Below are 26,008 nucleotides of genomic sequence, written 5' to 3'. Positions count from 1 at the left end.
GTAAAATTGCATCCACTGCCCAGGAATCTGACGAGGTTCATCACCCTTTTTGAGCTGTTTCAATTTAAACCTATGCCCTTTGTATTGCCCTGTGCAGCCAGATTTTAATTTAGAATGCAATGCTTCTGTGGGAGAAGGGTGTGGTCTGACATCAATACAGCATCTTTATATTGGGAGAGAATGAAGGGGTGCATGATTAGAGGTTGCCGTTTGTGTTGGAAATGTTGAGGAATTCTGGTCTATATACTTTCAAGAATAGATCTATTGATTACTTAGACAATGTTCTGGATGTGTAACAGGAGAGGCCCAAAGAAGATCATTTCAATGTTATGGTACGGTTGAAATAACCTGGAACATGTTAGTAGTTAACGTAAGTGATGGGTTTGCGTGAATATTAGTCAATATTTCTTGTACAAAACTTAGCAGATGAGACAATTGCTCACGATATCTGTGCATTCTGACTGTTCCAAGGGATATAGGGATGAGTTTGAGATATTGAATGTTCCAGTGTTGTCGATATTTGACAATAATTAACAAACCATTTTTTGCACTGATGCTGGTGATTCTGGGCTGTTTTTGTCAAGTACAGAAAGGGAGGCGAAGACCATCACATTTGTGTCAAGGCAATTGAGGACACAAGTTTAGATGTTCATTGAAAAGAAAGTGCTGAGGCTTTACTGGGCCACTCAAATATCTAAACATTTTTAATGTGTCAAGTTGTGTGTCAAGAGGTAGTTGGGAAGAATACATGGAAGAGGATGAAGAGTACCCCTTGCTGAAAGAGTGTATTTAGGTGCGCAGAGCTCCTGAGGCCCAGAATGGCATGGTACAGGACTATAAGAGAGTCTGTGATGACTTTGGAGTGGAGAACTGTGTGGTGGTGTTGGGAGAGAGAGTGGTGCTTACCAGCACGATTAGAGAAGCCCGAGTGAAATTGACTAATGAGAGACATTTAGTCCTTAAACTGACGAAGAGGTTGTTGTGCCAATACAATTGGTATCCAGGGTTAAATCGTGACCTAGAGTGTACAATTAAGCCTTGTAGGCACTGTCAGGACAGTGACAGGGACCTCCAACTCAGGCTAGAACCATTTGGAAAACTTATGTTGCCTATTAGGATGTGGGAAGAAGCGGTGTTTTATTTCTTGGGGCCCATGAATATTTTCTGAATAGGGACAAGGTATGTGCCTCTGCTAATAGAAATGTTCTCCAAATGGCCAGACATAGAGGTTACCAATCTAGCCACCATCAAGGTAGTTCCACACATTTTTTAAAAAGGTGTGTTGGAATTAAATGCAGCCATCCAGGCTGATCAATGATAAATGGACCCAAACAATATCTAGAGAGATGGAGATATTTGTCGCTCAAAATGTTTTTTTTTTTTTAACGCTAAGGTTACCTGGTGCGCCTTGATCTTCCAGGCTATCAACAGCATATACAGAGCAAAATGATAACGACCATTATGTCACACGGCAACTGTTTGAATCTATTTCAACTGAAAGACTTGTGATTATATATGCAAAATATCATTTTATTCATGTATCAAAAGTTAAAAACCATTCCCATATACACATTCTACAGATCACATTTAGATGTTTATTCATATTTCTGTGCCAAACATTGTCACACAATTTGATTTTCAGACACAAAAAACGAATACTTCCAACATGAGACCTATATTCATCATAGATCCAACATCTGTATGTAAATTGCAAACAAAAACCCAGATTTATTACAGAGACCTTTACAAACTTGTTTGTACTTTTTTCTTATATATAGTGGCTGTGTAGTTATGGTTAAGTTGCTAATCTCATAGGAAGAGCACTTTTTGGGCGGCTTATAACTTTGCTCCCCCGGGCCAAATCCTCACCAAACTTTGTAAAAAAAAAAGTATATGGCCCACTCAGAATTGTTTTGCAAATTTTAGTGAGGTTTGGGTCGGGGTGGCAAAGTTATAGGGGAAGACCCACATTTTCTTTTTTTGCCATAGACATAATGGGAAAAATCTTTGTGCACGCCTACAGCTCAAACCTCTGGACGGATTTCCACCAAATTTGTGGCAGGAGCGGCAGCTTATTCCCGAACGCTTGCTTTTTTCAATTTGGTGTAAATCCGTCCAGTACTTTTTATAAACAACCGAAACGTAAGGCAAAATAAATTCTGATATCTATGTCCGCTCCGCGGACACACTTCCCTGTTCGCTCCGCGGACAGGATACTAATTGGCTAGTCAGATTGCATCATGTCCGCGGACACACGACATGTTCTCTGATTGGCTGGGATGAGGCGTGAGGTGTGTCACATTGTTTTGATGTGCCCGCCACCTTGGATCCGCCACAGCATAGCGGTGAACAGAGGAAAAAAGCTAATATGAGGAGTGTGTTCGTGTGCAGAAGTGCTTGGGGAGGGTTGGGGAGTAAGAGAAGGGTCAAATACTGTATTGGTTTAGGTGGCAGGTGCCCCTGATGTGTTTGCCATTTCCGCGGTCGTAGCAGTTGTCCGCGGATATAATCAATGCACAACTGGGTATTTCACTTTAGTATGATGTTGGTTTTGGGTTGTTAGTAGAGGATTGATTGGAATTAATATCCCCTATACGGAGCCCACATACCACAGTCAAAATGGTTGGTATTATAGGTGTGTTATGCAACACACACACATGGTTTGGTACTTCAGCAGAGGTACTTTTTACTTTAGTATTTCTTTTTTGTATCTGTTTAATAGAATGTTGCTATTTGTACAGTAGTTGGTAGTTTGTGGTAAGGCTAATGCATTTTGTAAGTGGCTTTGACTTCCAAAATATTTTTTCTCTGGATATGCTCTATTTCTTTGAGTAGTTGACTGTACCATGTAGAAGGTTGTTATTTAAATTGACTAGTGCTAAAGCAGGACTTTCAGCATAGTAGAGTTTATGGACCAGATTTTTATAGTTGCATGATGTGTTGATATCATTTTGATATGATGGAAGGTGGTTTTGCAAATAGGTCCTGAAATGCAGGCTAATTAATGTGCTTGTAGTCCTGTTTATTTGCTCACTGGACAGGTATCCATATTCTGTAGTAGTTTCATTTTGATTTTGTCTTTGCTATTTACATACTGATTGAGGAAGTGGCGTAAAGATTTGAAAGATTTTTTGGTAATGTTACACATTGATGTGCACGGCCATTTCTAGACTGGATGTCTTTTTTTGTTAGAATGGAGATGTGATACTCAGTTTTTTGGGGATATTTTTGTGAGCAGAGTTTCTTGTTTCATAATAGTGTTATTATGTTTTTCATACCCTTGTCCCCTGCTGGGTTTGTGTACTTTCGTTTATATGTTTCTTCATGAACATACGGTTCTGTGGTCGTGGTGTGACTACATTCACAGCCACAGATGTTTAAGGAGTTACTTTTGTTGATATTCAGTTTATTGAGAAGTGTTTTTTGTAATTCAGTAGTTAGTTTTGTTAGTGGTTTCATTCTGATTGAAATAAAATAAATAACTTCCTTTTCAGAAGGATTGCACTGTTTATGAGAGCTTTTAGTATTACTTTTCTATGGTAGGTTTTAAGGGTTGTCCATGATTTCTCTCCTGTTTTTATAAGGTTCTGAAGGAGTCTGTGGTGGAACATTTTTTGTAAAATATGTTTTTGGAATGGTTAGTTGCTACTATATCAAGATCCATAGGTGCAGTGTTAGTAGTAGTGATAAGTGAAGTCTTATTAATCACTTTTTGATAGAGGAGGGAACGTTTATGTAGTGGAAAGTTGTTTTGTTTCGCGTAATGTCTGTATTAGGTGTTTTGTTTTAAATTTTTTTACAAAATCTGGTAGAGATGGATGATTATTTCAGACACTTTTATTTTGATTTGCTCTAATCCTGCGCTGCTTTTTACAGAGTTGCTTTTTGGTAGGCATTCTTTGGAGTTTGTTGGAGAAAAAAAGTGTGGGTTGGGTTGTTGTGCAGTGTATGCATGCTTTGTGCATGAGTGTCTGAGTATGATGGTAAGGATGATTGTGGAGGTGTGTGATTGTGCAATGGGCAGCTATGTTAAGTTGGGAAGGTTATGTTGTATTTTTGTGTTAGTATACTGGGCTTGAGATGACAATATAAAGTATGCAACTGGTAAGGGGAAGCGGTAATAATACATCTATTGGGAAAGGGTTAATACACCTCTTTATTCTACAAAAGTAAAATGCTAGTGTGTTTGATTAACAGTTAGAAAATTATATAAGTATTGTACTTACTTTTTTGTATGGAAAGAGTAGGTTTGTTCGAAGTCATTGTTCGTACTTTAAAGGCTGCTGCTTTTCAGGAGAGTGTTCTTCACTGTATTGTAAAAGAAATAAGTTAGTGAATATGTGTGTTTATAGCATTGTTGTTAATGTAGGCATTTTTTGTAGTAGTAGTAGTGTTTTCTTTCAACTGAGCATAGTATGCATATGCACTTTCCTTTGTCTATGTACATTTTGTATATTTTCTTTAGAATATGTTAGTTGAATAGGATTTACAAATGAGTATAATAGTAAACTTATAGAGCACACTTGTTTTTTTAATGTTATGTTTTTGGATGGTAAGAAGTGGAAGAAATAATCATATGCATTTTTTGCTATTTTTACAGGGTAAATGGCTGAGATTGTACAGAGAAGGTGGTCAGTCATAATATCAAAAAAAAAATGTCGAATTACAATAAATTCGAAAACTTAATGTCGAAAAAAAATGGAATTCTTTATTTTTTTATTTATATTTTTGTTTGGGGTTCCGCATGTAAAATAAAAGGTCAAAAAACGGGGGGGGGGGGGTTAGGGGGAAACCCCCCCATTTCAAATAAAAAATGTATTAAAAAAGAAATTTTTGCATTCGATTTTATGACTATAAACCTACAGAGAAGCATACAATGTATGCTTTTGTGAAGGTGAGGGAAATAAAGGAGTAGGATTTCATATAGAGGGAGTGGTGTTCTTTGATCTGGGAGCCTTTGTAATTATATTGTATGTGTGTGTGCTTGAATGAACATGCATGTACTCATCCTGGCTGCGTGTAATTTTATAACACACTGGACAGTCTTTTTCATAATTATACTGTTATTTTTCCCATCTTTTAATATGAAATACATTTTTTTCGATAGCTCTGTGAGTAAACATACATTTGGAGAGGAGACAGGTTTGCAATTGATACTTCATTATAACAGATGGGATAAATGAAGCAAGGTCATTTTACAGTTTATACAGGGTAAGTGGAAGTTACTCTGTTTACATGTATGCATAGAAGAGCTGTACATTTACTGTGTAGAAAATATTCATGCCTGTAGTCTGTGTTCATGCATGTGGATGTGCATGAATGTGCAAGTAGATACATTGGCCAGTTTTATGGTTGTTGTTGCTGTAGGTCTGTTGCAGTGAGAGCGGAATTGTACTGATAGTGATCAATAGTACATCCAAAGTGCTGATGTGTGATGATAGAGTTAGATGTTGAGTTCTTGGATGTGATTGATGGATGTCTGTGTGACTGTTTAACAGTATCCAATGAGGAAATGGTGCAGAGAGTGAAGTGGAAAGGGTAGAAGGGTTGCCCCAGTGTTACGCGCTCCTCAAACATCATGGGTGTTCGCGGGCAGAGTGTGCTACATCTGGGGTTTCTCAGCAAATGCAGCATGTGAAGGGGACTGTAGGGATGAGCCAATCAGATGTTGAGGTTGTGGGTTGTGTTGAAAGAGGCTGTGTGTAGTGAAGATGGTAGAGGTGGAGAAAAGCAGGGTGTTGGTGGTTGGAGATATGTTTGTGCATGGTTTGGAGTAGTATGCTAAATGTAGGAATGTGGCAACAAATTTTGATGTTAAAGTAATGGAGGTGGTGTGGAGCTTGGTTTTAATGTGCAGGGAATTGGTAAAGTTTGTGGAGATATGGGTAGGGAAAACATTGCACATGTAGTTGTTTTGTACTATGCTGCTTTGTATTTGGGGTATGTCAGTGCTCCTACTTTGTTGGCAGATTTTGAATATTTGGTTCAGGCAGTAATGAAAATAATTCCAAATGTCAAGGTTTCTGGTTTAGTACCTAGTGCAATATGGGACAATAGTTTTGTTTTTTGTGCTCAGCAGGTGGAAAGAAGAAGATGTATGGTGCGGTTTATTGAGGTAGGTGGCAGAACTTCTCATTCTCTGTTTTACAGTAATGTTGGTATCATTATATTTGACCCATCTACAATTCTTTTCTATATATGCAGTGTAATGTTGTGCATTGGTTTTGGGTGCTGTGTGGTAGAATATACCTAATGGTGTGAAGTTGTTTTTTTTTACAAAGTGATAGTTTACTATTTGTAAATCCAGTTAGCTTGTAGTTCTTTCTGGTATCATTTGCATTCTAATGTGAAAGCATTGCTATTATGTATTTAGTATGTGTCTGTATTTGTAAGGTGGTAAAACGCCCACACCATTCATTTCGCTAGTGACTGAAAGTGGGATAGTACAAACACACTTGTGCTAATTATAGGCCATTAATATATAAGTGCAGTCATTGGAGTCAGGGTCGGCGGCGTGGCCGGAGGAGGTTGTAGCAGGGTTTGTTCAGACATTCTCATACAACCACTTTTTGGCAGGGCTAGAGACTTGCTCCTTTCAAAAATGTTTACGTGAGTTGCCATGTGAAAAGGAGATGTGATGAGGTGACAGGTGGTGTGGCCTGACTGTGGGAGTTGCTGGGAGAGTGCGAAATTCTCCAGAGGAACAAAATTAATTCGTACAAATGTCGTCTGCATTGGTAAATGGTAGCAAACAATTTATATGTTTTTCAAAAATATTTGTAATGCCACTGTGGTTTGAAGCTCTATCGCTTCCCATTCTGAGTGAAGGTCAGCGCCGTTGAATTTTTGTCTCCTAGCTGAGCAAACCCACACATGGTACACAGTATAAGGTTCAATTGTTTTTTGACCTCGAAACAAAGGGAGGATCGCGAACGGAATGCATGAAGGGAGAGATGTAAGACTTACAAATATGATAATGTTGACCATTCAAAAACTGGACAGAGGAACATGTAGTTTAATTTTACGAAAATTAGTTGAAGTGAACGGAGTGTGTGTTGTACGCCGATGGAATGGAAATGCCGAATATTATGTAAGATTTACTTTGGACGATTTTATACACGAACTAGTCAAATTATCTTTCGGTGACATTATTGGTGGGGTAAATTGTATTTTTGTTGTGTGTGGTATATTGCAATGACATGCAATTACAGCTTGTGTAGTTTGTTTTGTTGAGGGCACATGGGCAGGGCAGCATCGATGTGTAGGTGTAGTTCAGTAGTGGTTTCCCCAGGTTTACAAACGCGTAATTGAACACTAATATTTAATAAAAAATCTGTGTAAGTGTTGTTCTTGGTTTTATTTAGCTCTCTGATTGCAGCGTCAGCCTTAGCATCCCATTTCGAGCTGGCCATACTCCGTAGCAGTAACTTGCACAGCAAACTGAAGAGTACTTTGACGTTTTTTTGTTTGCGTTATCATTGTTTAAACTCTGTGTTTATCATTAGTTGTAAAAGGGGCCCAAATTAATGATTAAAATGATAAACTGTAATAAGATTGGTTACTGACACACATTTCTGTTATCTTTTTTTAAACAACTACATCTTGACTTTCTGTGATTGTCATGGATTCCAGCTACCAACTGACATTTGTTTTTTAACTGTCAGCTACAGATTAAGGTCAGTGGGTGGATCAGAGTGATGCTTTTTTGGGATAATTGACATGGGCCCATATGCCCGTACGCCATACCAACGATAAGGAGCAACTTGATATCGTTTATGGTGGCATAGCACGAAGATCATGGCAAAGTCTTGTGATTCACAGTGCGTCCAATGCGTTCTTATGTCAAGAAGAAACACCGCGTGACTCACGATAAACATTTGTGGATCGAGAACAAAGAAAACAATTAACTATTTGCTTGCATTTGTAAGTCTCCGGATGTTCTTGGAGCATTTATTGTGAAATAAAAGTACTTTACAATTGTACAGTTTAGCTATTTCCATTAAAATTATGGTTTCATATTCAAAATTGGGACGAGCTGTGTTGTGAGATTGTGTATGTTGATATTCCGGGTTCTGCGTCAAGTAACGTTATGACGTTGATGATGATTGAGTGCGCTTTACTATGCTGTATAGTAATGTCCTGGAGATAGGTGGAGCATATCACTAGGTTTGGTGATGGTAGCCTCAGGGGCGGGGCATATGAATTAGTGCCGCCAGGGCAGTCCACCTTGGGCGATGAGGGAACGGATAAAATTATCACAAGATGGCTGATTTCGCATGTGTAAACAAGAGGAAAATTGGATGCATAGGAAATGTTTGTACGATCGATCGATGTATTCTTAGAAGTACATTGCCCGATCACTTGGGAAAATAATATTTCTGAGTGCACTATTATTTTAATAGATGCATTTTTTGCTTCATTCGTTGCAGATGATTTTCTAAGGTCTGTTTCTGTATTCTTTTTAATGTCTGTATGGTGTGTTAAAAAAAAAACAATGGAAAGTACACATAAAGTAATGGGTAATAAATTGTTTACATAGAGAAGTGTGGTGTCTTCCATTAGGAGGGCCGGTCTTACATCTGATTGTACTCCAGGCAGGAAGCATCATTGGGGCCCATACCCGCAACAAAAAATGACAACAACATAACTTGGGTGCAGATGTGCTAAGACCCTCTTACTATAGTATTTTAGGGGCGTGATTCAGAGTGGGCTATGTTTAGAATTAATAAACTAATTACAACTGCATGATCTTCCCTGCAGAATATTCCCACCATACAATGCATTATTCACCAACATAAATATGTTATCCATTCTCTTGAAAACTGGTTATAAAAAGAGGCATGTTAGCATGACTTCAATTCTAAAGTTCACTATACAAATGTGGATCTTGCACCAACTAAATGTAAGGTTAGTAAGATGGAGAGAGGTAGAAGGTATGGGTAAGAGGTTGTATACAACTGACTATGCTGGAATTTTCAAACACGATGAAGGAGGATTTATGTGCTATAAAGCAAGTAATTTCAATGCATAAATACACACATGCTTCCAATCACTGTATCAGTAACTAGTCTGCCAAAAATTGGGTTCTTCCCGATATGCTCCACGCTACATTTAATGGTCGTCTTCCTATCCTACTGTCCAGTCAGTGCACTTTTGAGCCTTGCTTGCATTTCTAAACTCCCTGCCACTACTTGAAGTTCAAGTGCATAGCTGACATGTGAGCCGCTAAGAGCCATTCCTGGCTTTTCTTGTTGCATGATTGGATTTGTAGTTTCATGTTTCCCTTGCTAAGTATGGGCCTACACATTCCAGCATGTAGAGTCAAAAGCAAGGACAGGCTTGTGTTATTGGGCATGATATGGGACAACTTGACAGCTATGCAAGTGTCCATCAAAAACTCATGCTCCCGGCAGGTTTTGCGACTGCTCTTCACACTCGGCTATGCCGAGGCGTGTGCTTTTAAATGCTCCTGTAGCAGATGTGTTACCATGTGTGGGTTTTTAGGTAAACTAAAGCATGCGTGCGCCCTATATTTTTAAGAAGACTGTCCCTTATTTCTGAGAACACCTCATGGTGCCCACAGTGGTGAGATGTTCAGCAAATGGTTATTTTCTTAAGTCCTATCAGTTTAAATTCAGGTTCTTAGGGTTTCAATTCCGTTTATAAATGCATGATAGTACATATTCTAGAAGGCACAGAGATCTGTTAAGTGCTACGAGTCAAGTGACTAGACAGGTTCAACCTGATGGGAACCCAGTCCTGCTCCCCAGACACACGTGTGGTCTGGTGCTACATCTCAAGTCTCCCCACAGCGTTTTAGTCCTATGCCACAGGCATTTGTGATGTCATCTTTGATGTCCTGGGTGTTAGTCTTAGCAGTGCATGGTGGTGGCATGAGTTGTGGTTGCTTAGCTTACCATAACTTGCGAATTTCAGGGGTTTTTCGGTTTTACTTCGAATCATAACGTCCCTTTAACAAAGTTTTTTTTTACTGATTCTCATAGGTTTTTAGTAGCGCAACTTAACCATAACGTCCCTTTAACAACGTTTTTTTCACTGTCTATATATAAAGAAGACATTGCCATCTATTCCCAAAGAAGTTGGAGCAGGGTCATCTGAATCTGATTTATCTAATTCTGAGAATGATGAACACATTGTACGGCTCAATTTCTTTGAAGAAATGCGGCTCCTCTGCAAAGATGGAAAATCCCAAAAATGGGACAGGGGTCACGAAAAAGGCAGAGGCAATAAATAACGACAGTCAGAAGAAAACACGCCGAGGTCAACGCGGAGCAAGTTAACTCGTTTTGGAGCACGGGTCAAGAAATACATTTCATCAAGAAACACAGGTGATTAATTTGTCTTCACATGTTCTCATTAATGATCAAATGAACCTGCTATGGTTGGGGCTTACTTTCTGTCCCACTTTTTTGCATGACTATCTGCAAACCGTCTTGACTTTGATTCATTTTTACGCTAAATTAAATTGAAGACATTTTTGCAAATAACCAATCGAAAATGGTGCGATCCATGCTTCGTGGAGGGAAGTTCAATCTTCTAATCTTCAACATTGGTACATTGATGGATCTGGCCACACTGGAGGATGCCTCCTTTGAACTTAAAGATATTGACTATGGAGCGTTTGATATAGATTCTGCTTGGTCTGTTGATTCACTTTAGAAGGCCAAATCACAGTTCAATTCCCCCATGCCAGTCGGAGGTTAGATGGTATGATCTTTGCATACGGACTAAAGGAAGTTATGAAAGCCATCGGCTTCATCAGCAAGTCATAATCCGAGTAAGTTGAATTTTGCAGGAGTTACATAATTTGTCTGATATTGTAATCAAACCATCTGACAAGGGCATCCGTAGTGTCCTAATGAAACACTGTGACTGTGTAAATGAGGCTACACAACAACTACGTGGTAAAACATGCTTTTCCACTGTGTTCTCTAATCCCTTTCCTTCGATACAGCGTGATCTGGGTAGCATGGTCACCAAGTGGTGTGAGTTGGGTATTTTGGATGAGGATCTTGTTAAGTTTTTGGTCCCGTCTTTTATCACCATCCCAACCATTTATTTTTTCCCCAAAATGTACAAATGTTCGTATATCCTCCAGACAGACCCGTCGTCACTTTATCAGGATCCCTGTTGGAGAATATGTCACAGTTCATAGACAAGACTTTGATTTCTTTTGTTTCTGTGTTACCCTCATATTTACAGGACACTAAGACTTCCTTGTACATATCAATCAGGTACCATGGGAAGAAGGATTGATTTTAGCTACCCTTGGTGTTGTTTCCCTTTACACTTCCATAGATCACTCATTTGGTATTAATGCTTGTAAACATTTCTTGGCATCACGTTTGTTGAATTTTTTATCTCATAGAAAAATGATGTTGGAGATTGGAATGTTGTTTAAATTACAATGTGCCTCATTATGAGCATGCCGGTCCGGTAACAAGGGTGCCGGTAAGCCTACCAGCACCATTGTTGCCAGACCAGCACACTCATGTGCTGCGAGCGGCTACCATCCCACCCGCCAGGTCTGACCTGGCGGGCAGAACGGCATCCGCTCGCAGACTTTCCGGGAAGCACCAGCACCATTATTAACAGTGCTGGTGCTTCCGTAATTCGCATTCCCATTGAGTCCCTGTAGGACTCAATGGGGATTAACATTTTTCTGGCGCCTGATTTCCCGGAACGCCGGGGTCGTAATCGCCCTGTTATTCTGGGAAGCTAGGCACTGGAAAACAATCACAACTCCGGAAGCAGCCTGACGTTTTTACCGGCACTGCTACCACCGGAGTTGTAATGAGGCCCAATGTCTTTCTTTTTGAAAATGTCTTCTATCATCAGCAGCGAGGCACAGCTATGAGAAGTACGTTTGCACCCCTATGCCAAACTCATGATGGGATGGTGGGAGGCTACTTTTTGAGTACTATTGTGGGTGACATTTTTTCTGAACAAACTGTTTCATGGTAGAGAAGCATTGATGATGTGTTTGTCATATGGAAGGGGAGTCAGTCAGATTGGTTAAACTTTGTCAATAACAAAAATAACAACTCTGTCCACCTGGTGTTCACTAAAAATCACAGTGTCCATGAGTTTGTGTATCTCGATGTTATTGTGTCCTTGGACACACTTGGTTCGCATACATCAGATATAAGAAGCCCACCAGTTCAGGACTCCCCCTGCATGAGTCCAGCGGCTATCCAGCAAGTTGCAAAAAGAGTATACCCTATGCAGAATTTGTACGATACCTCAGGAACTCATCAGACACCGCAGTATTTGGCAAATGTTGTGCTCTAGCATCACACCATTTTCTGATGTGTGGGTATGCAAAGGGTATCATTGAAAGTTCTTACACCAAAGCCCGATTTCTTCAGTGAGATAATGTACTGTCCATGAACAAACTGGAGAAGCAGGCCATCAGTGAGCATCCCGTCTTATTATTACATTTGGTAGTTCATCACAGAATGTCAGAAAGAGTGTCCAACATCACTGGCATGTGCTTAAGATAGATACAGATTCAGTATCATTATTCGCATCACGACCTGTACTTAAATTTAGACGCGGCCCGTCTTAGAAATATACATTGGTGAAGAGTTTTCTGCAATCTCTGTCTACGTATTCAGCCCATTGCACCTGACTGTCTTCGACAACATCAGGGTTTGTCACATGTCACAAATGCAAAGTGTGTTCACGCGCAATTGCACAGGGTTCTTATATCCATCCGGCTACTGCCCTATCCTGTGCCATCAAACAATCTATCACTTGTGACACTGTGTTTGTTGTCTACGTGCTCTGTTTCCCATGCAACAAGTGGTATGTAGGCAGCACAACCTGCAAGTTAAAGGTTAAGATTCTTCAGTATCTAAGGGCCATAAAGACAATTGATCCCTCATACACCATGGTGAAGAATTTTAAAGATAAACATGATAACAATGCTCAGCTTTTAACTTTTTTCGTGGTCCCCCATGTCATGATCAATCCCAGGGGAGGTGATCGAGTTCTCCAGCTACGACAGTTGGAGACCAAATACATTTTGTATTTCGACACAAAGGTACTATTAGGACACAATGTAGATGAGGAACTATACACCTTCATAGGTGTCTAGTTAACTTATCATACCTGTGTTACTCTCTTCTGAGATGCCTACATAGTGGGTGTTATCCAGAGTTACTTCTCCCACATTATCATGTGTTTTGCCTGCACCCTTCCATTTGAGGCTATCTTTCCTGCTGTTTTCACATTTTATTTTTGACTTCTCATCTGTCACTGCAATATTTGTATGTATCACATGTTTGAGCATGAGTCAAGTACGGGTTTTGGGCTATGTTTCCCACTCCTGTTCCTCTAGGTTCAGACTTCCATGTTACTCTGTCTGCTGTTTCGTGTCAGTGAGCTCCCTTCCACCCAGTCCTCCTTCCTGTTCATTGTGCCTAGTCTTATGTGTGTCATATACCTTCGGCAGTGAGTGGCGAGCGGCATCTGTGCAATGTCAGTGTGTTTTTTTTAACAACATACTTATACATTTTGATAGGAGCATCCAGTACGGTTATCAGTTTGGGCTGTCCATTCTGCTGGCTCAGGTTCTTCAGGTTGCCTGCAACTGCGTATCTTTAGAGAGTTTGTGTATCACATGGTAGGGTCTTCCATAGATCTTTTGCACATTTTGACCTTTTAAGTGTTGAATTTTGGTTGCACAGACACTATATTCAATCTCTGATTTGCAGCTACCTGTGCATAACCGACAGCCATGCTTTATACAATGTAGCCAAGACTGGGGCAGGCACAGGTGGCTTGTGCCCACTCTTGGCAGTTTGTTGTCTTTCAATGTTAAGCATTTTATTGTTTTGCACTTGCACTTTATTGCAATTTTGGCTCCAATGCCTATTGCGTTTGCACTTTAAGATCATTGTCTGTTGACGGGTTCTATTCAGCTACCAGCATTTGCACTTCACTCAATGTGTCCATTAAATGTTGATACTATGAACATTTTAGGGGCATATTTACGAGTACTAATCTGTACATTTTAATAGTGTGTGTGCATATCATGTTGATTCATTTTTCTTCTAAGAGCCATTTCTATTGTTACAAGCCCTTGCACTTTAATACTCTGTAACCATGTATTTTCCTATTTTTTTTTAAATAATATGAATTTCTTTTATGCTCTTTAATGTTGTGCAACTGTGTTATAACATGTGCCCAGCCCAGCAATTGTAATCACTTACTATTGGGCACTGTCGCATTCCCATGGACCTGGATTCAGTTCAGCCACACCACTTTGGTTTGAATACATTCTAAGATGTCTGCCTGAATGCTTTGCTGATTTGTACTGACCTATACAGTCGACTTAGACACAGTGGAGGGACTTCGGAAGTTATTTTAACATGCCTTTTCCACTGCTTCCTTTGTGTGATCAAGCGCTCTGCTAGCACGAAACGTGTTACCTCCCCCTTTTTTCTTTGTGCTCTGTTTTCACCGTGTGTAGCATCAATAAACTTTCCAAGGTATTCATCCCAGGTTATTTATGTACACTTTTGTCGGCATATTTACACCCGGAGTGCGGTCCGCCTGCTTTCTACAGGCTCTTGTTTGCTTTTCATATACATATATTACAGGGCCTGCAGTAGCGGCCCTGTAGTTATGGTTAAGTTGCTCAACTCATAGAAGAGCACTTTCTGGGTGGCGTATAACTTTGCTCCACCTTGAAGAATCCTCACCAAACTTTGCAAAATAAGTATATAGCCCCATCTGAATTTATTTGGCAAGTTTGGTGAGGTTTCATTAGGGGGGCAACGTTATAGGGAGGGTTCCACATTTTTGTTTCCATAGATGGGAAAATGTGTTGGTCCTGAAAGCGTGTTTTTGTACATTTGGTGTACATCTGTCCAATAGTTTTCTTTAAAACAGGCTAAAAGCAGGTCACAACACATAAGTGATATCTGCGTTCAGTCCGCTGACCCACTTCCCCGTGTGGTCCTCAGGCGGGCATCCGATTGGCCTAGAGACGGATGTGATGTCCGTGAACATCGGTGCACCCACTGATTGGATGGTGAAAAGGATGAAGTGCATCAGATTTTTGGAAACGCCTGACATGGTGGATTCGCGGACAGCGTCCGCGAACATCGCAGTAAAAACATATTAAAAAACAAAACTTGGCACTTGTCAAACAAATCAAACAATCTCTGGGGGTTGAGGATGGGACAGTGCCATAAGAAGCCACAAAACAGGTGTTTTGCATCTCCGAAGTCTGCGAAAAGTCCTGATGGTCAGGGGAAGAATTCTGTGATGTTCGCAACCACTTCGGATGTCCGGGGACACCCATGCCAATTTCTTCATTACAGGGTTGGTAAAAAGCAGTTTTTGGAAGGCCTAAACTTTTGGCGCCACTCAATGAAACTGCATGAAATTTGGAAATTTCATTCTAGACCTGATTCGGAATGGTTTTGCAAAGTCTGGTGGGATTCTGTCAAGAGGGAGCAATATTAGAAGGGGATCCCAAAATATTGTAAAGTCTTATAAATGTGGTGCCATTTGACAAATCTACGCAACAGTTTACAAACACATTTTAGATCTAGATATAAATGTTTTTGTAAAGTTTGGTGGGATTTTGTCAAGAGCGGGCTAAATTAGAGTGAGGTCTCAACATTTTTAAATGGATTATAACTTTGTTGTCAGTTGATGAATGTGGACAAATATTTCCAGAAAGATTATAGACCCAACCTTGAATGTTTGTGTAAAGTCTGAATGGATTTTGTCAAGTGGCAGCTGAGTTATATGACTACTGTATGTACATACATTTTGACACTTTTGAAAAAATAAAACATGGGCGGCTTTCAAGCAAACTCATGTAAGGAGCATTGGCAAGGACATGAAAGCATGGTTTTGCAAATGTGCCTGTGTTTTATTTTTTGATGAGTGTCATAAATTAGGTACAAAAAATAGTGATATACCTTTGGTGACTGAGGTATAACCTGTGGCCATGGGCAGTGGCCAGAATGTCCGGGTCATGTCATAAGGTCATAACCCAGACAATCTGGCTACTGGCCGTGACCACGAGGGACCGGCTATGTGGTAAAGTTATTTGAAAGTGGGAAAGGTATGAAAGGGAAAAAAAATTGTGCTTGTGCTAATATGGTGATAGGGTTCTCTCATCGCCTTCAACAGGCTGCCATGGAAAGGGAAGAGGGGCCCCACCTTCCCTTTCCATGGTGCACATCTTGGAAAAGGCTTTCCATTCCTACAGCGTCACGTTGTAGGAAGGAAACTCTGGGTTACCGCTTTGGGAATCCAGGGTGCTAATGTCCTTCATCCCCCATTGCAGGGGATGGAACAGGGGATAACAGTCCGGAGCCCTCATTATCCACCCTCGTTTTGCTTGGGCCGATGACTTGGGCTGCAGGGCCGTTATCCCCCATTCCAGTCACTGGAATGGGGGATGAACGCCACATTATTCCCATTAGCACAAAGCTCTTATTGAGTCTATGTACTTTACTGTGCAGATGAGGTGGAGGAAGACAACCTACTACTTCTTAAGAAAGGAACAACCTTTCTGAGAGCATTGAGGTGTTTACAATTGGTGTGTCGGTGCATGGAGGTGGTCCCATAGGAGTACTGTCCAGGTAGTCCACGACTGAGTCCCAATTTGCACTCAATGCATTTAACTTTGGTAGCTTTAGCCTTTGGTACATTCCTAACAGTGGTAAAGAGCTGCCACACCCATGATTCTATCTGGGTGCTAGAGGTAGGCACTGCCTCTATCTCATGTTCTTGATTGTCTTCATTGTCTTTGGAAGTACTGTGCTTTTTTTGTTGTGTAGGTCCTCCAGCTGGTGGTCCTGGTGGCTCATGGGGAGGAGAGATGGCAATAGCCAATGCCATTTTTAAGATAAATAGCAGGTTTGCTTATATTCTTCCAAGTATGTGCTTTGTACTAGATTGTTAATGGATAATGAGTACGTTTAGGTGTAGGAGCTGTGCAAGGGTACATTTTGAGCTTGAAAGTTACTAGACTAGTAGAAAATGTAGTTCAGAACTGTCCTCGAAGCACGTACATGATCGCGAAGTACGGACGCATTTGCGGACACCTCATCATGCCGTGCACGAATGCATAGTCACGTGGCACTGTCTGAAAGGTCCGCAATGACGTCAGATGTTCACAGACATTGACGGATGCAAAAACAGTAGAAACAGTTGCAAAAAGTCTATAGAAGTGTTAAAAATGTTACTAGAAGGTGGGAATTGGCATACTTTTAAGGTGTAAACTTTGTAAATTGGACAAACATTTTGCTATATTGGGGTAAGTATGATATTAGTAAGTTATAGGAAGTAGGAAAATAGCATGTACTGGTAAAAACCCATGAAATTCACTAAAAAATCTTTGTTAAAGGCATGTTATGGTTAAGTTGCACTAGTAAAAACCTATGAAATTTACTGAAAATACTTTTATTAAGCGGATGTTATGAGTAAATTGAACTAATAAAAACCTATGAAATTCAATGAAAAAAATGTGTTAAAGGGACATTATGGTTAAAAGTAAAACCGAAAAACCTCAGAAATTCACCAATTATGGTAAGGTATGCACCGCTAAGAGTAACACCCAGGACATCAAAGATGACATGACATTACTGATGACAACACACATCTGGGCCACTTGTTTATGTTCCCTGACATATCTAGACCAGGTGGTTTTGTTCACTGACAGTCAGAATATTAAAATTCAAAAGATGCTATATATCTAGATGTTAACCTTGTCATATTTTCTTAAAGTACTTTCCGTAAAGTGTGGTCTCAGCTGATGGTGCACATACATGGGTCAATGAGCAGGCTTCAAACACACAATTCATTTGTACACATGAAGATAAACTTTAATGTTATTAATATTTTCTGATGATGCTGTTTCTCTCTTCCTTACTTTAGTTTCCCTGTATGTGCCTCTGATTTGTATTCATTGTGTGTCTGCATATGTATTGTCTGTACTAGCACAAGTCTGTAGTAAATCTTGAATTGTTAGCTAGTTATTACATGTTTAACATTACTCAAAACTCTGATAAGGTAGCATTCAATATTTTACTATCCAAAATTACAAGATTATTAATATTGTAAATATGGTGAATGCTGCAGCCATTATTTATGATTAGGTTCCTATATTAACAACAACACTTGAATACAATGTTGTTTAGATGAGTATATTCTTTAATAGATTAAGCAGTTTATTATTGGTCTCCCGATCTCCCCTGACATCTTGTTACCAACATGATAAACATAACCCCTTGTCGGGACTTTTCATCAAAAGTAAATTCACATGTGATGTCATCAATTACATTTGTGATGTCATCTTTGATGTACTGGGTGTTAGTATTAGCGGTGCATGGTGGTGGCGCGAGTTATGGTTGCTTAGCTTACCATAACTGGGGAATTTCTGAGGTTTTTCAATTTTACTTGGGTTTCTATTAGTGCAATGTAACCATAACGTCCCTTTAAGAAAGTTTTTTCAGTGAATATATATATATATATATATATATATATATATATATATATATATATATATATATACATATATTTATATATGTATATATATATGTGGGTTTATAGTGATTTTTTCGAATGCCATTTTTTCGAAATCCATTATGTCGAAAACATTTAGCTGAAAAAAAATATTTCGAATGTCTTTTTTTTTTTAAAATGGGGGTTCCCCCCAACCACCTGTTTTTTTAACCCTTTTTTTACGTACGAAACAACAACAAAAAACTATAAACTAAAAATAATACATTAGAAAAATACATTTTCGGCAAAATGTTTTTGACATAATTGTATTCCAAAAAAATGTTTTCGATAAAATAACGATACCGTATATCTGACCTGTGCTTTGTTTGCAGTGTCGTTATAGTTTCATAGAAGGTCATCACAGTGTGTTTCGGCCATCTCATGAACCTTAACTGAGGTTCCTACCGATCGTGGCCTTCATCATTATGTGACCAGTTTTCAAATACAACCCAATGTATTCTGTGTCTTGAGTACTAGCCAGACGACTAGTGGGATACAGGTGGCCCACTTAATTTGATTCTGTGTAAGGTAGTCGTTCACCCAAGCATGTTCTATGCAGGCTGATCTCTCTGGACACTGGCCTCTACTTCTCATTTATATAAGTGCTCATAGAATACTGAGGGGTAGATCAATACCCAGTGGATTAATCCTTCGGAGAATGCACCTGCCTTTGCTGGGACATGCATCTCGGAGTTAGAAGGATTAATCCACCGGGTATTGATCCCCCACCCTTCTATTCTGCTCCCTTCCCAGTTCCTGCCCCTTGGGTACACTCCCCTGCTGCATCAGCCCCTGTACTGTCACCCTATGGGGGCCAGTATGGGGCATATAGAAGTCAGCACACATTTAGTGGGAGAAGAAGAAGATGAATCATTCACAACTCCCTTATGCCCCTCTGTACCCCCAGTATTGGGGCTATCAGAGAACTCGGTACATGTCTCAGCATATCCCAAGCCAGTTTCCACCCCCCAGTCCAGTGCCCATCCCAATTAGGTCACTGCGTGCATCAGGACCAATGCGTCTATTGTAAGCAATGTGGCCACTGGAAGTATAACTGTCCTCAGCTTATTCAGCTTCAGCAGAACAAGGCCACATTCCTGTCTGCTCAGAGCCAATCACAGCTCGCTGCACCATTCCAGCCAGGTCCCTTCCACCTACCACCTACCCGCTCGGCCTAGAACCCCAGATCAGAATGCCAGTTCTGGCCCAGAACGTTTGTCTGGACAACCCCAGCCCTGATCCCAGACCAATGCCTCTCTCCTCCCAGCCTGTAGTAAAAACAACCAGGGTGCCTCTTCTGGCATTGCCTTGCAACACTGGCCCCAGCAGTCAGGCCAGAGTACCTTTCAGTTCCCCCAAGCTTGACAGGAACTGGACCCAAACGATGTGCCCCTGGTTCCCCAAATACCTGTCTTAACCATCCCCTTCCCATCCAATGGCCACTATGTGACAGCACAGGTAGGTAACTAGTGTGTCAGGATGCTGCTGGGCACAGAGGCACCTTCAGCACACTGCTCTGGGGGATAATATGGATGACCCAGTGTCTAGCCAGACTGTCACTGTTAGGAATTCGACCATCTACAGTGAGTGTGTGCTCGCCTGTTTTTTTCAGTTTAGCAGTTCAAATGAATGGTGGGAGATCAACCTCAGAAAATCTGTGGGGCTAATCTGCGCACATTATCCCCTGCTCACTGCACAACAAACAAATAGTCAAATGCACTCCAGGGGGGACACAGCCTGCAAGTGCAGTTCTCCCTGTCATGTTCAGCTGGAATGTGACAGCCATAGGTACATCAAAGCATCTCAAGAAGGGGGAAGGCAACACCTTCCTCCAGCCATGGCCAGCCTAATTAAAATATCAAAGGATCCATGTTTTTGCCCTCTATTGTCTAAGTTCTGCTGGTGGCAGCGTATACTCATGAGAGTTAATTGAAGCAAGCCTGCGGAAGGGGCTTTTTCGTAGAACTGACAAAGTGCACAGGAAACCCAACACCTCTTTGATACGCAATGGGTCAACTTGAAGGTAGCTCCTAGCCCTCTGTATGAAGGGCAGTGAATGGCATGTCTGGGACAACTATTTACAGTAGGCAACCCCTGCTGAGGGGACCCCTTTTCAGAGGGATTAGATATGTGGTTTGAGGGAGACAAAAAGTCTTTTCTCAGCAAAAAACTTCAAGGAAGACCTGTGCTTTGATCAAGAGTCACAAAGCGCTCAATCAAGAAAGACACTTTGATCCACAACAGACAGGAAGATGGGTGGGACTTAGTAGTGCATGTTGTCAACCCTTACCTTTCCTGTTGCAGAGCACTCTGGTTATGACCTCACACACAACAGAAGATTGGTAGTGGGGACACAGGATTGGCTCCTTAAGGAAGGCTTAGCCTGCACAAATCACTGTGGCCCATTTGGGTTTAAAAGAGGGCTGAGCTCCTCACTTAGCAGATCACCCGACAATTTTGAAAAAAGTAAGAAGAAGGACTCATTTGGACCCTGGTTGAAGGTACAGTCTACCTTATATTTTCCATCAGTGAAGGAAGGCCAGGATCTCCAAGAGGGAAGCAAGATCCCTCCCCTAAACATCTACTAGGGAACAGAGGGAGATAGCAGACTCAGAGGACCCATCCAGTAGCTCCAGAACCGGTAGCCAGCCAGCACACAGCTTGCACTGCTAGGTTCTGCCAGCAAGATTCCCAGGTGGGAGTGCCAGAGAATCTCTGAACAAAGGACAAGGCTGTTGCCTGCAAACGCTCTCCACAGCTTTGGGCTGTCTGCCTTAAAGGATGACACAAGCCCTACAAAGAAGCTAGTATGGGTGCCACAACAAGCATCAACCAGCGTCTATCTTTTAAGGACATTTTCGAGGCAGATGAGCCCTCGAACCATGATGGGATGCACCGCTGACTGTTGTCACGCTGCAGTCACAAAAGCTGTCCAAGATGCCTCTACTAGTGTTCCAGATCCACCAACTAGCACAGAGACACCGATTCTTGACCACAAGCCGCTGTGTAGGCCAGCCTGCAGCCATCCATCTAGTCTTGCTTGCTGAACTGCCTGTCACCTGATACACGAGGCTGTCTCCAATCTTGAACTCTGTTGCAGGAGCTGCAAAGCGTCCTGGGACTAACTTTACGCTGTTGAGCGCAAGATACCCACAATCACCAAAAACATTGTTGTTCTGTTCCCTGGTCCTTCTCCAAAGGTCCCCAGTGACATTTACGACCCCTTGCGCCCTTGGTGCTGAAAACAAATAACCTTGAACAGTTAAGACTGATTGCTTTACCAACTACTCTCCTGTCAGTATCCAGAGTGCATCCCTTTCCTTAATGAAACTCTCTATCCTCTGTGCTCTTCTACAGGGTGGGCTGTCTTTTGTAGTGTGCTGGAATGTTCTGTTAATAAAGTAGATATTTTTTATACAACCTTGACTGGACAGTGCCTTTTATCATTTGGGTATTCATTGTATTGCTTCTGTTTTACAACTAACCAACGATCCACGACCTTGCGGAGATAAGCCTGCTGTTCCATCCACAATAACAAACAAGTGGACAAGGAGGTTTATAATTAACGTGTGTTCCAATCTGTTCGGATCCCTTCTGGTGTAATAAGGGTGTGGGGCTGATTGATGGTTTAGAAAACTGATATTCATCCCTGGACCAAAGATGCCCCGGAAGTTGATTCATCTCAGTCACAGCTGTAGAAATAGAGGACATTCCATCTAAGGTGCCTGTATCATTGTGGTGCACTGTGACCTCTAGCCCACTACAGCACTCCGCTTGACCCTGTCGCTACTGCCCTAACCTCTTGTCTGTGTGTTGTTGTGAGTTCTGTGTCCCTTCTCCCCTTCCTGTAGCAAAACTGACGCCGTTGCTACACACACTGCAGGCCACCCTAGGGTCGAAATAGAACACAACACTTGGGGGAAAGAGAAAGGAAGAATGGATAGCTACAAGCTGGCAAAAGTGTGTGCACAAACAGGACTAAATTGGCCAGACGCGTTGCTCTTTTTCCCTCATGTACATGAGAGGTATTACCAGCTGCTTCGCTGGTCTCTCTATTTGAGAACATGATGGAAAGAGCAATGGCTCTGCCAGCTGCAGCTCCTCCCTCTGTGAACAGGTTGCTTTTGACACTGACGGATGTTTCAGTTCTGGCATATTTCAAACCCCTTACTTCAGTCATGAGACAGATCTGCCACCAGGTCAGTGAGGGACAACCTGTATCAGGACTGCAAAGATTACATTTAGTGCAGGAGTGAGAGCTAGGGCACTGCACCCCAGAGCACAGACCATTTTTCCCCCAAATCTGCCCACAACCCCACTCAGAAACCCTGCCGGCATGGGAACAGATTCAGATGTTTCCTTGGACCGTGGTCCTTTGAACTGTGATTGTGTTGGACCTTAGTAATTTGACAGAGAACAGTTTTTAATTTTTTTAAAATGTTTCGTATAATATTTGGTATCTTCACCTTTAACATCTTCATAATTTGATTTGCTTTGTAATTTGTTTTTTAAAATATATTTTTATTAATTTTCAACAAGTCAATTTTTGATACATGTTAAATTCAAAGTACCTTTCTGTGGTTTCCAGTCGTTACGATTACTAGGTAAATGTGAAACAGTAGTAAACTTGAAACTTGAGTTTTAGCCCTTCCCTCCCCTCCCACCCACCTCCCCCCTTACACATTCATCGCATTTTGCAAATCAGAAGAAACATTTAAGTAAACAACATAAGGACTGACAGTTCAATCTTAATTCTGCGCTGGTTACTACTAACACCTTTTGCGCCACCGTGTGCAACCTAAATATACCACTCGAGATTAACCAATGACCGACATTATGGGGCTGTGCCTTTAGCTTGGCTCGTTGATTCCTGAAATGGGTTTATTTGGCTAGTCTGTGGGTTCCCAGAATACTGTGTAATGTTCTAAGAAAGGCAACCAAATAATTTCTAATTTCTATGGGATTCGTGCACATCGGCTGTGAGGTTCTCCATTTCGTAAATGGAATGTGCTTTGATTAGCCATTTTCTTTTTGAAGGGAGTGCTGCTGACTTACATTTAATGGTTAAGCACACTCTAGCCGCCAGTAACAGATTGCGTGGCATGTGTGTTAATGACTCATACGAATCTTCCTCGTCTGACTCCACCCCAAACAACACAGGCACAGGTGCTAGTACCCTGGAGACCCCGTCTCTGGCCTGGATCCACACCAGCACCTCCTTCCAGTACACCTGTACCTTACAGCATTTCCACCATTGGTGCCAGTAGTCACAGCATTCTCCACATCCTCTCCAGCAGTAGGGAGAGGTGTCCGGGAACATCTTGGGCAGCCTTAAGGGAGTGTAATGCCATTTCATCAATAGGCATGCATTGTGCATTTTATATTGCATAGAAATGGATGATGACCATACTGTCCTGTATATCCCCTTCCATATCTCTGGCTGAGATGCTATTGCCAGCTCCACCTCCCACTTAACTTCCGATGACGGGCGCTGGAGGTGCCCACCTTGTAAGTAACGATTTGTACATCCGTGATATGAGGCCTCTCGTACTTTGGGGGGTGCTCAGTATTTGTTTAAACAGTGTTAGGGTGCGCTTCAGGGAATAGCCCCAACGGGCATTGTTCTGGGCACTTCTTAATTGAAAGAAAGGCAAGGGTGATACTTCTACACCCTGCAGGTCCCACTCAAGTTATTCCATAGTGACAAATACACCCTTTTTCCACAGCTGCCCAGTGCGGGCGAGTCCAGAATCATACCAAGGCTGAAACCGCTGAACTTCACTCAAGAAGTCTCGGATGGGGGTGGGAAAATGCAGGTAAGGGGGGAAAGCCAAGCTGTTACCACTTGCATAGCTCAAGCTGGACGCCAGAGGGAACACTTTAAGGATGGGATGTTCTTTAACTCTTGGCGTCATGGCCGATAGTGGAACCCACAGCCATTCTCCCAACGTGACTGGTGCAAAAATGTTGTTTTCTATTGCTATCCACTGTTTTTCATGATTTTCTCATAAGTGATCTCGAAGTACCCGGAGTTTTGTTGCTCTATAGTACTCTCCCAGGTCTGGAAAACCCATGCCTCCCTCCTCTTTAGGCTGAATTAATGTAGAGTATGGGACCCTTGGCTTTTTATTGGCCCATAGGAATTTCAGTAGTGTACACTTTACTTTTGCTAGGAAGGTTTCTGAAACAATTATAGGGAGGGCTTGAAACAAAAACACTCAGAAACCCTGCCGGCATGGGAACAGATTCAGATGTTTCCTTGGACCGTGGTCCCTTGAACTGTGATTGTGTTGGACCTTAGTAATTTGACAGAGAACAGTTTTTAATTTTTTAAAAAATGTTTCGTATAATATTTGGCATCTTCACCTTTAACATTTTCATAATTTGATTTGCTTTGTAATTTGTTTTTTAAAATATATTTTTATTAATTTTCAACAAGTCAATTTTTGATACATGTTAAATTCAAAGTACCTTTCTGTGGTTTCCAGTCGTTACGATTACTAGGTAAATGTGAAACAGTAGTAAACTTGAAACTTGAGTTTTAGCCCTTCCCTCGTCTCCCACCCACCTCCCCCCTTACACATTCATCGCATTTTGCAAATCAGAAGAAACATTTAAGTAAACAACATAAGGACTGACAGTTCAATCTTAATTCTGCGCTGGTTACTACTAACACCTTTTGCGCCACCGTGTGCAACCTAAATATACCACTCGAGATTAACCAATGACAGACATTATGGGGCTGTGCATTTAGCTTGGCTCGTTGATTCCTGAAATGGGTTTATTTGGCTAGTCTGTGGGCTCCCAGAACACTGTGTAATGTTCTAAGAAAGGCAACCAAATCATTTCTATATTTCTATGGGATTCGTGCACATCGGCTGTGAGGTTCTCCATTTCGTAAATGGAATGTACTTTGATTAGCCATTTTCTTTTTGAAGGGAGTGCTGCTGACTTACATTTAATGGTTAAGCACACTCTAGCCGCCAGTAACAGATTGCGTGGCATGTGTGTTAATGACTCATACGAATCTTCCTCGTCTGACTCCACCCCAAACAACACAGGCACAGGTGCTAGTACCCTGGAGACCCCGTCTCTGGCCTGGATCCACACCAGCACCTCATTCCAGTACACCTGTACCTTACAGCATTTCCACCATTGGTGCCAGTAGTCACAGCATTCTCCGCATCCTCTCCAGCAGTAGGGAGAGGTGCCCGGGAACATCTTGGGCAGCCTTAAGGGAGTGTAATGCCATCTCATCAATAGGCATGCATTGTGCATTTTATATTGCATAGAAATGGATGATGACCATACTGTCCTGTATATCCCCCTCCATATCTCTGGCTGAGATTCTATTGCCAGCTCCACCTCCCACTTAACTTCCGATGACGGGCGCTGGAGGTGCCCTCTTGTAAGTAAGGATTTGTACATCCGTGATTTGAGGCCTCTCATACTT

The sequence above is a fragment of the Ambystoma mexicanum genome, chromosome 3q (assembly GCF_040938575.1).
Source record: "Ambystoma mexicanum isolate Mex_15411 chromosome 3q, UKY_AmexF1_1, whole genome shotgun sequence".
NCBI classification, from domain to species: domain Eukaryota; kingdom Metazoa; phylum Chordata; class Amphibia; order Caudata; family Ambystomatidae; genus Ambystoma; species Ambystoma mexicanum.
The sequence above is the reverse complement of the archived record's forward strand: the minus strand, read 5'-3'. Positions refer to the sequence as shown.